This window comes from Hydra vulgaris, chromosome 05 (assembly GCF_038396675.1).
Source record: "Hydra vulgaris chromosome 05, alternate assembly HydraT2T_AEP".
NCBI lineage: Eukaryota > Metazoa > Cnidaria > Hydrozoa > Anthoathecata > Hydridae > Hydra > Hydra vulgaris.
In genome coordinates this window covers 26,640,001-26,651,163 of record NC_088924.1, presented here as the reverse complement: position 1 = coordinate 26,651,163, position 11,163 = coordinate 26,640,001, and the positions used below count along the sequence as shown (strand labels likewise).

Here is an 11,163-nt window from a genome sequence, read left to right as displayed (position 1 = left end):
GAGCCCCTTTACAATAACATTTAAAGCCCACATGGCTTTAGTAAATTTACAATAAAATATTTTTTCTGAAAAATACTAGGTGAAGAATAAAAACTCATATATACATCCTCATATATACACATATACAAACAAACTTGCACACGTGCATATATAAACATACTTACATATGTATCAGAAGTCAAGGAGATGCAATTTCATTTGTCGTTTAAAAGAGGAAGTGCTTTTCAAATCTTTTATTTTGTTATTTTTTAATTGATTCGATAATGACGGACCTTGGTTAATAATTGAGAATTTTGACACTTGCGATTTTACTCTGCTCAATTGATAGTTATGGTTGCTATTTGACCGAAGATTGTATTTTTGTGAAAACGCTAATGTAAAAATATTTATGTCGCATTTCGTAAGTTTTTTTCCGTTAAGAACTGTTTCGCAAGTTGCGGTGCGAAAGAATTTCATTTCAAAAGAAATTTGGTTTTTTTATCATTATTTTAAAAAATAAAACCTTAAAATGTCTATTTGTTGCAATACTGAAAATAAAATTTTATCATAAGCATTTTAGTATATAAAAATTTTATTTTTTACAATTATATCCATTTGGTCAACAAAATTTTTTATAGACTTCAAAATGTCGTTTGATGAAAGAGCTCGTTTCGCAAGTGCGACTTCCGTAAGCGCTACTTTCGTATGTAGCAAAATAGTTTTATTTCGTAATTCAACTTGCAAAAGGCTACATTTCATAAGTAGCATTTGCAAAATGAACATCGACAGTTTTTTTGTTTCGTAAAATTCGGTACGAAAAAAAAAAATTCCTGATTCTCAATATCCTTCCGAAAGAATTTTATTTTTCCGTAATCGCACGAATCCTTCCGGTTAACAACTCTAAATAGAACACAGTTTTTTTAATGTACTTTAATTAATGTGCATACTTAAAATCTTTTTGCTTTTCTTATATTCTGACACTTCTGGTTACTGCTTTTCTAAAAGTATGCTATTTAGCTTGTTTACTGACTTAAAGCTTTTGCTGACATTATGTCAAAAATTATTTATTTTATCTTTAAGTTTTTCTCTTAGAATATATATTTGTATATCCGAGTCTTTAGTCCTATTTTATAGTATTTAATAGTAAATACTATACCACTGAATTCAAAAAGCAACTTTTTAAATTTAGATTCTGATCTCAACAGCCTTTTTACCACTTTTGTGATTTGAGCAAAATCACTTTCATCAGCACGTCTAAAATAGTCTTTATAGGACTAGGGACTATTGAATTCCATTTATATAATAATGATGTTAATATAATATATAATCTAGTTATTTGTTATGTACGGAACATTGTCTTGGTCAGATTAAAAAAGCTCAATTTAGTTAGTTTTTAATGAAAATGCTTCCCAGCATTTTTTTTGTTTTTGTTATATATATTCGTCATTATTAATATAAGTTTGTACAACATTTTACCGTGAAATATATGACTGGAGCAGTAGAAGACAATAGTCTTATCATCTTGCCCCATTTTTGTCGTTGACAAAATATAACAAAATATAAACCAAATACAAATATGATAAAATATTTATAATACATATAATTTTTTTTTCTTTTACTTCTTTTATAATGAACATCATTAAATAACCAAGCAAGTAATATAATAGAATTTCAAGAAAAAGTGAAGATTTAAATTGAAAAAGGAAAAATTTTAAAAATAAGAAAAAATTTTAAAAATAAGAGATAGTTTCATTAATGTTGAGGTCTATAGCTGTTGTTTTACAACGCATTTAAAATGTTGGAATGAGTTTATCGTTTTTATTTTGTTTGTTTAAAATCTGTTACTGTTCCAATTATAAGGGTTTATAAACTGCGATACCTGGAACGGCAAAAAATAAATCATTAAGGAATTAATAGTTCATCACACCGTCACGATTTAAGTTTTCTACTCAAGGTGAATAAAGATCACTGCAAATTGTGCTACTATTTTAAATATATTTAAAAACTATTATAGGGTAAACCACTCAGTGCTCGACGTTTATTTTTACCTAGTTTTACATAAATAATAATTTCTCACTCGTTATATCATAAATGATCGATCTTAAAGTTTTTTTGTATAAAGAGATCGTTGCTCTTTACAAAACACTTATAGTGAATGACGACCGAAAAAAAATAAAGGACTTCTAGCAGCCGAAATGTCGAAAAAAGGACAACATCTCAAGATCGACGTTTTTGTTCTCTAATGTTCGACTCTTTTAAAAAATTTTAAATTAGGTATTGCTTTAAACACAGGTACTTAAGTGATAGGTAGCAAAACAACTATAAAAAACATACTCTGAAGAAAACATTTAAAAGTCTGTTTTATATACTATATGGCGTAAAATAAGAACTTACGGAATATTTTATATAAAATTTTATACAGTTTAAACTAAAACAGGAAACATTTTTTTTCTGCTTTATTTTTGTGTTTTCTTTTAACACCGACGTAGGTGTGTGTTTCTATTTTTCTGCAGTTGCCAATCGTATTTGTTTGCGAATTTTCTTGGCGGCAACGGTTTTTTTCTTTTATTGTCGGATATCCCCTAACATTGAAACTATTTAAGGTGTTGTCAAGACAAATGTTGCATGGAATTCTTGAGCAATTTACTTTAACTTTTAGAACTTTTAAATTTAGAAACTTTAGCGAGGGAAACCATCTACGATGCAGTTTAGCTTTGTTTATAGTTGTTCGTTTAGAAAGCGATGTTAATGGAGATAAGAAAGCCAGAAGGAGGTAAGAAAGTTTCATTGATTACGGCTAAAGAAAAAAAGAAATTGAAAGTGCAAAAAAAGCAATATATTAAAAAGAAGTGTCAGGGCAAAAATTTACAAAATACATGCAACTTAATATAAGCTATGCTATTTCAATAGAATTTAAAGGGAATATAAACATTACCTTCTACATAGCTTCATTCCTCTACATGGGTTCTTCCTTCTACAGGGCTTGTCGATTGTCTAAATTTCTTCTTTGCTCATTAATTAACTGCATTTCTTCTTTGTAAATAATTAAATCATTTTTTTCCTAGTGGGAAAGCTCAATGATTCTAAGTGAAAACATTCAATGACATAGCCATCGCATCCAAATGAAAATCTGTGAAAGATATGTACAAATATAAATGGATTAAATGTTTTTATGGCTAATTTTTTTAAAAAAAAGGCTTGAATAACAGTTTGAAAATTTAATAAGTAAAAATAATCTAAAACTTTATAGTTGCACCTGCTCCCAATGATTCTATAAGATTAGTGCAATACTTATTAGATAAGGTTTGAGACCTAACATTTAGCTTTTCAATAGCATCTACTTGTGTACAGTAAAAAATGATTATAAAATTGAACTTAATTGCCAATATCCTTTTCATTATATTGGGATCTTAATGCCATTTTTGAGCAAATGCTTGTTTTAGGAGACATCTTAAATTTATTTAAGTTTTAATTTGATTAATTTTTTTAGATTTAGAAAGATATTCACATTTAATAACAATAAAAACATTGAGACATTCATTTGAGAACTCCAAGGTTTGGAATTAATCTCCAAGGGAATTAGTGTTGCAATCTTTAATGGTTGTGCAAATTGAACTTTAAAAAAGGAAATTATTGTGTATAACAATCAAGAAACCAATATTTTTTAAAGTAATTCTCCAAAAACCCAAATTTAACCATCTCCAAAAATCCTAGCAAGTTGAAATACTTTTTTCATTTGATGACTAGAATGCAGTGTTGTCGAAGATTGGAATAAAATTCAAGGACTTATAGTAGGGTTAGTTTCAAACATAAATCACTGGTACAAATTACATAAAATACTGGATTGCGGCTCAGAACCCCTATTATATGTTTCTTGTGGTTATCTGAAAACAATTATGAAAATTATTCCTAAGAGTTAAGGGTATTTCCAAATCATTGTATGTGTTTATTTTTATGTTTTAACATTATTTAACAGAGGAAATAAATTTTCATTTAACGTTAAATGCGTGAAGACACTTAAGTGTTATTTAAAGTCTATTTTCGTTTGCTTGGTTGCAATTTTCTATCGTTTTCATTTTTTCAAGTAATAAACGAGTTTTCTTTTAACCTTTTTAAAAGTCATTAAAAGAAAAAATTGACGACAGTGAATTAATAATAATGTACATTGCGAAATTCTGCAGTGAACATTTTAGTTTCATCTCATATTTTTTTCAAAATAGTGTTGCATATTGTGTCAAAATATTGTTAAAAATATAATGGAAAGTTTGATAGAAAATAAGCAAGAATCACAAAAAATGATAGTTGTAAGTGCAAATAGTAGCGAAAAACTATTAAAAAGTGATAAAGAAAAGCGAAATAGAAAAATGAATAAAACACATTTTATTATTGAGAAAGTCAAACCAGCAATACTAGATAACGAATTTGTTATAAGTTTTTTTTTCAGTTTTAAATATAATTTCAATAAGATTTCACGTTGCAGAGGAACAACCTTACTGAATTTTTTTTTTAGTTGATCAACTGCCAACTGGATTGGATATTTTACACATCGCTTTTTATCAGTCCATGCTTCCTAAAACATCAAAAAAGTATTTTATCAAATGTTCAGTGAAAAAAAAAGGAAGTATAAAAGGTTGAACGGCAAAACGAGCGGCAAACGGCATTGTAAATGTATTCTTAGCCAAATAAAGGATTCGCGGTTTAAAGCTGGATTTCCTCTTTAATCAAATAATAACTTAATTCAAAAGCTGAATAAGTTGAACAAACAATATTGCAATTTAAAAAAAAAACACACACACAGGATGTGCATGTCTTTAGAATTGAAAAAGCAACAAGACTTTAGAAAAGAACTGGGAAAAATCTTTTGGGCAGGAATACCTGACTTAAAAGACTGGATAAAAAGGACAAAAATAGATCCGACCTAGATAAGAAAGAGGACCTAGAATTTATATACGATCAAGAACACAACAGGAAGTTTTTTCTTGGGCCAGAAGACAAGAAATATAGCGAGAAGGAAAACTTTTACTGAATTTGAAGAAGTTTGAAAAGATTAATATTAAATAATAATAATAGTGCATGTTGTTTAGATTTCGGAGAATACAAGATAAAGAAATTTATCTAGAAAAGATGTTGCAAAATTGGTGGAATTAAGTTCAGAGTTGGAATTTAGTCCGGACACGAGCAAAGGTTCATCGTTTGATTCAGATATGAGCGTTCTGTGGAGTCTAATAGTATAATAAAAGCTCATATTCCAAGAGATATTATTTCTGGTAATGTTGCACTAATTGCTAAAATTACTAATGTTTCTCCCAATGTTTTGACAAAAGTTACTGCTGCAATCCTTGATAGTTCTCACAAATGTAAGTTGCAGCAGGTCAACAGCATCTAGAAAGATGAAACAAACAGCTCAAGAAATGGCAGTTATTGCTAAAGAAGATGTCGAAATTAGCATCGAAGCGTTTTCCGACTCGTGCATCGTTCATTTTGATGGAAAAACACTTTTCGAAATTATTAATGGAAAAAGCATGACAGACAGGCTGTTCTGGCAACTATTGATAAGGAGTCACATCTTCTCGGTGTTACACCCTTAGCCTCTTCATCAGGGAAAGATCATTATAATGGAATGAAAAAAAACCCTTAGGAGGACAACCTTGAATCAAAGATTGGATACTTTTTTTTGATATGTTGTTATACAGGTATACATAAAGGATCTCTAATAAGAATATCTACTGCGCTAGATAAGTATTTAATTCTCTTGGCTAGCAGACATCATGTTTCTTAGTTAAGAATTGCACACTTCTGTGAAGCTAAAACGAATGAAAAAACTTCGGTCCCTGATAATCCTCTGTTTAAACAATTCAAAAATTTTTCAAACAACCTCGATTTCGAGTGCAAACCATCTTTGTTAGTTAGGTTTTCTTGGGAAGAAGTTAAGGGAACTGTTGTTGAAAATGCTGCAACAGAATCTCTTGACTATTGTAGGTCTTACTTATCAAGAAATGATATTGTCAGGGAAGATAGAAAAGAGTTAGCAGAGCTAGTGGTTAGCTATCTTTCTGCTACTAGCATTAAAACTAAAAAGACTGGAGCTGTTCATCATGCGAGATTTTTAGGGAAGTCTCTATACTATTTAAAAATGCAAATTCTTTCAAATCAAATCGATTTTCTTCAAAAAAACAAAGAATATATTAAGTTGATAACAGAATTTGTAGCTTGCTTTTATGCAAAGTAGTATCTGCAATCAAATGATACAATCAAGTTCCTTATATGAATGTTACTGCTATTTATCAAATGCATCAGTATAAAGCAATATGTGCAAAACCAGATGCCGTAGATGTTGTGTTAAATTCTTTATTCAAACATACATGGTATCTAGACTCAACTCTGATTTAAAATCATTTTAAAAAGAAAAAGAACCAGAATAAAGACATAAAATAGTGTTAACACTTGAACTAAACATTCATCAATAACCTCCTAGCTTACCTCTTTTGGTCGATGAATTCTCCTGGTTAATGTTTGAGATGATTGGAATAGATGAACAACGAATTGAAGACTGGCTGACCTTGTCATCTCAGTATTGGCACACGCAATCTTCATATTGATCGTTTCTAAACTTTGCGAAAAGTATTGTTTGTGTAAATTTACCATGCTGAGAGGGCAATTGGAATGATGCAACAATATGTTCACCGCTTCAAAGATGAGGAGGAAAAAACAATAGACTTATTGCTGTGGACAAAGTTCGTTCAATTCTTAAGGCATCAGACAGCAAATCGTTATCAACCAAGAAAATAAACAAGCAAGTATTAAGCAAGAAAAGAATCACAGATGGATTACTTAGCATACGGTCCAAAATACAGAAGGTAAATTGAATTTTAGTAGTCGAAACAAGATATAAGTTACAAAAGTTACAAAAAATAAATAAAGTTTTATTCAACTTTAATTTTCTAAAAAGATTAAAAATAAAATGAAACTTCTTTTTGAGACTTCGAACAATGTGGTTATATATAAGTCATATAAGTGTAGAATTACTATCATTCTTTTGTTAAATGCACGTTAAAATTTTTTTTTTTTGCGTATTTTTTTGCAAGATCATTTTTTAATTTAAACAAAAAATATGAAAAAACCAGGACACACAAGAAACTAAAAAAAAAAATTTGGACCATTATAAGCACATTTAAAAAATAATAAATTACAAAATATTGACATTTACCTTGCGCTCAAAGCCAAGTTACTTGGGAACTATTTGGGACTTTTTTCGGGGTATTTTGACGCTTGAGCACAAGGGAAATTTTTGGAATTTTTTTTTTGTAATCGTATTTTTTTTAATATAAAAAATTAAAAAATTAATATTTGTCCCAAATTTGGCTTCTTTAGTATTTACGTTTACAAAATTTTGTTTTTTTGAACACCCCTTGTGAAAAGTTACGCAAATTGTAGTGAAGAGTTGTAAGTCTTCACTATTCATTTTAAAATTGTAGTGAATTGTGTAAGTCTTTATTATTCATTTAAAAATTTTTTCATATTCTACAACATCAAATTTTAAACAACAAATGACACTTCAATTAACAAAAAGACACCTCAATGTGGAACATTTTTGAATTAACAACATCAGTAGAATAATAGTGAATTCCAACAAAAAGATGTTCTGTTTGTTAAAAAGGAGTCTACGCAAAAAAATTGTTTTTTTACGATTGTATTTTATTCGATAACCTCTTGCTGATTAAAGCCTTCTTGGCAAAATCGAAAGTAGTGAGACCCAACTTATCTTTTGCTTATTACAACTTTTTTAGTGGCAATAATAATGTAATAGCAAAATGCTGAACTTTTTCTAAAATATCAAGTTCATAATAGATATGGAGACCACAAAGATACAGCAAATTCAATTAACGGTCTAACATAAATTGTGAGTATAATTTTTAATAGTTTTCTGCTGAAACTTAGAAATGTATACTTTAAAATACCCAAAATATTATTTGCTTTACTTGTACATTGGCTAAATACTACACCAAGATCTTTTTCGGAGACTGTGGTACTTAAAGGTATATTTTGGAATATACTTTTATGTATATTGTAAAATATACTTAATGGTATATTACAATACCTTGTATAAACAACTGTCGCAATAGTATCACTTTTTTAACAACTTTTACAATAGCATCTGCAGAGCAAGCATTTCTTTTTTAAATTAGTGAAGATCTATTTTTATTTTATTAACTTTTGTTAAAATAATTTTAAAAAGCTTCAAAAGCTATTTCAAGAGCCCAATTAGACTTAGCAGCTAACAGTTCTACATATTTCACTGTTTAAATAATACGTCATTGAAACGAGAATTTACAGATTTACTAATTTGACTGGTGATTTTAGAACATTATAGAGCATTTTTAAAGGAGTTTTTAAAAATCTTTTTGCAATTTGTTGCTAGCTGGGCATGCGTCGTCCGGGGGACGTCCGTCAGACGTCTTACGGACGTCTGGACGTCAAGGAGACGTCTTACGGACGACCTCCGGACGACGCATGCCCTCTGGGAAAGTCCTTAAATAATAATCTTAAATTGTTGTATTTACTATAGTCATATTTACTAAGTCATGTAGCATTTTTCATAAGCATGGAGTTTATGATCTTTTATTGCAGAGCATGTTACCAAGAAAAGATATAATAAGAAAATAACTATGAATAAAAATTGATTTGAAAAAAGAATAACGCGAAAATCACTTTTTAAATGTGTCTATACATTTTTCTTTTGTTAGTTGCAACTTTTATATATACACACTTGCAAGCAATCGTTGAATAACTTTCGTACAAAATTATTTATAAATAACACAAACTCTTCAATATACAACAACTGGAACCAAAATCGACTAAACAAATTGTTTTTTTTAGCAAGTAATAAAAGCGGTCTAAAATCTTGTGCAATATTCATTCTGATTTGCTTATTCAAGTTCCATTATTACGTAATAGAAATTATTTGGTTACTTTAAGCCTAAAGTTGTGTGAAAGTAACAAAGTTACACTTGTAAAGCTAGATTGAATTGGAAGGAGCGCTTTAAAATAGTTTTTCGGTTTATTGAAATATTTCAAAACTCTATACATTCTTTATTTAAATTCAAAGCGTTTAAAAACAAATAAAACAAAATAAATTGAACATATTTGTTTACCTTATTTGTAGATATCAAACTAAAATGATGCAGTCTTTAATTAAATTTTACCAACATGGTGCAAAAAAAATAAAAGACCGACAGGTTTTTTTTTGATTACTGATAGTCCAATTGAATGCGCGTATATACGAGGCGTATACAACTTAGTAATTTTTAAACGCACGTACAAAACAAAGAGAAATTTTTGGTGAATTTATTTTTGAACTTTTATGACAAAAATAATGTTTAATGACGCTTTGTTTTATCGAGCATATATCGAGAATATATATATAATATATATATATATATATATATATATATATATATATATATATATATATATATATATATATATATTTATTTATTTATATATTTATATTTATACATTTATATTTATATTTATGCATTTATATATTTATATATAAATTTAAATATATGATTACTTTTAGTCTTCTTTATTTGTTAATATGTTTTTAACATCTAGTACCTTTTTGCATTTTTTTTTTGTCAATTATGCGTAAATAGTGTTTTATTATTGTCTTCTATTCCTTAAGAAATCAGGAACGTAAACTATTTTTAAATATATGATCAAAAAAAATCTCCACTTATTCTCTAAACACGTCACTGTTGCTACTGCTTCAACAACAATAATGAAAACTTTTCGAATAAAGTGCCAACGCTTCCTTTTAAACCAAATTATTAAACTTTTTATAAATAATTTATATTTAACTGCAATTAATAGATAACAAAATAATTTAAGAAGATAAAAAACAGATAGCGCCGCAAATAATATTTGGATATTTTAATATTACTTTTGTTATAGAAAAGAATAAATTAAGCATAAAGAGAATTACAACAAATTTATATTATAATGGCAGACATTATTGTAAACGTTTTTTTCTTTTATTTCAACTTAAATAAAAAAAAAACCGCATGCTAAAATATAAAATAGTAGCAGCTGTTAGGCGCATGCTTGTGGAAAGTTATAAACGTGTGTCAAATCAACCTAAGAGTTATCCTTTAAAAATTCACTTTAGTTCTCACAAACCAAGTTTTTTTTTTATATATAAATTTTTCTAATTCCGCCTAAATCCTAACTTTGAATTGAGAATTGTTCTTTTATTTCAACATTATTAAAATTTCAGGCGGAAAGACGAGTTTTAGTTTTTTTCTAAGCGGTTACAGCCGGGTTTCTGCACTTTTTTTGTGCGCCTATAAATATTTTTGAAAACGAGGAAAACAATAAAAATTTATTTTGTTTGTAATAGATTTGATACAAAGATAATCCCAAGGAAGATGTATCTACTTTTAAATTTTAAGTTAAATTTAATATTTTAGTATCGTTTATTATAAACGCAAATCATATCCCGGAGCTTGTTTTTGAATGAAATAGATAATTGAATTAAAGTAATTTCCTTTGAGAAATTTGTGCTTCGTATTTTTATTTGCAACAAGTGTCGGCCTTTCTGAAGTCATGTGTTGTATATTATACTTATTTTTAGGTAGATACTTACATACTTAGATTTAAATGGAAAAAAAATATTTTTATTTCAGCATTTAAATGAATAAACATAAGCTCAATTTTTTCCTTTAAATTAGAAGTCACCTGCGGTGGTTTTTAAATTCTTCGATCGTTATTTTTTGCGAGACGAAGTTGCACGGTATTTGCAACTTTAAAAGACAAAACGCGTTGCATCTGTGTAAAATTTTATTTCTGTTCATTTCTTTTATTTTAGGAGAAAAAATTCTTTCAGTTTGAGTTTTTTTTTTTTTTTTATTTGAAAAAAAATAAATTAAATAAATTAGTTTCATCGTTTAACGCAAACAGCAAACTATGATCTGTTGACCCCATATGTAATTATATTTTATTGAAATTTTGTATAGGCTGTCTATAAATATATACAATATATAATATAAATATATGGTACAATATGTATAATATAAATATATAAAAAATTTAAGTTATTTTGTGAAGCTGGTAAATATTAAATATTATAAGAAATATTAAATATTTGCATGTAAATTAAAATGCGAAATAGAGGTAACAAATACA

At 27.9% G+C, this 11,163-nt stretch overlaps 1 long non-coding RNA gene across 1 annotated transcript in view; it reads right to left on the bottom strand.

Annotated features, from left to right (window-relative positions):
- Window positions 1–1,496: 1,496 nt before the first annotated feature.
- LOC136080025 (uncharacterized) overlaps window positions 1,497–11,163 on the bottom strand; it is a 10,206-nt gene continuing 539 nt past the window's right edge. Inside the window, exons 2-3 of the long non-coding RNA XR_010638388.1 lie at window positions 2,915–3,109; window positions 1,497–2,776 (exon numbers count right to left, since the gene is read on the bottom strand). This is a non-coding gene — a long non-coding RNA (uncharacterized LOC136080025). The remainder of the gene's footprint in view (window positions 2,777–2,914; window positions 3,110–11,163) is intronic.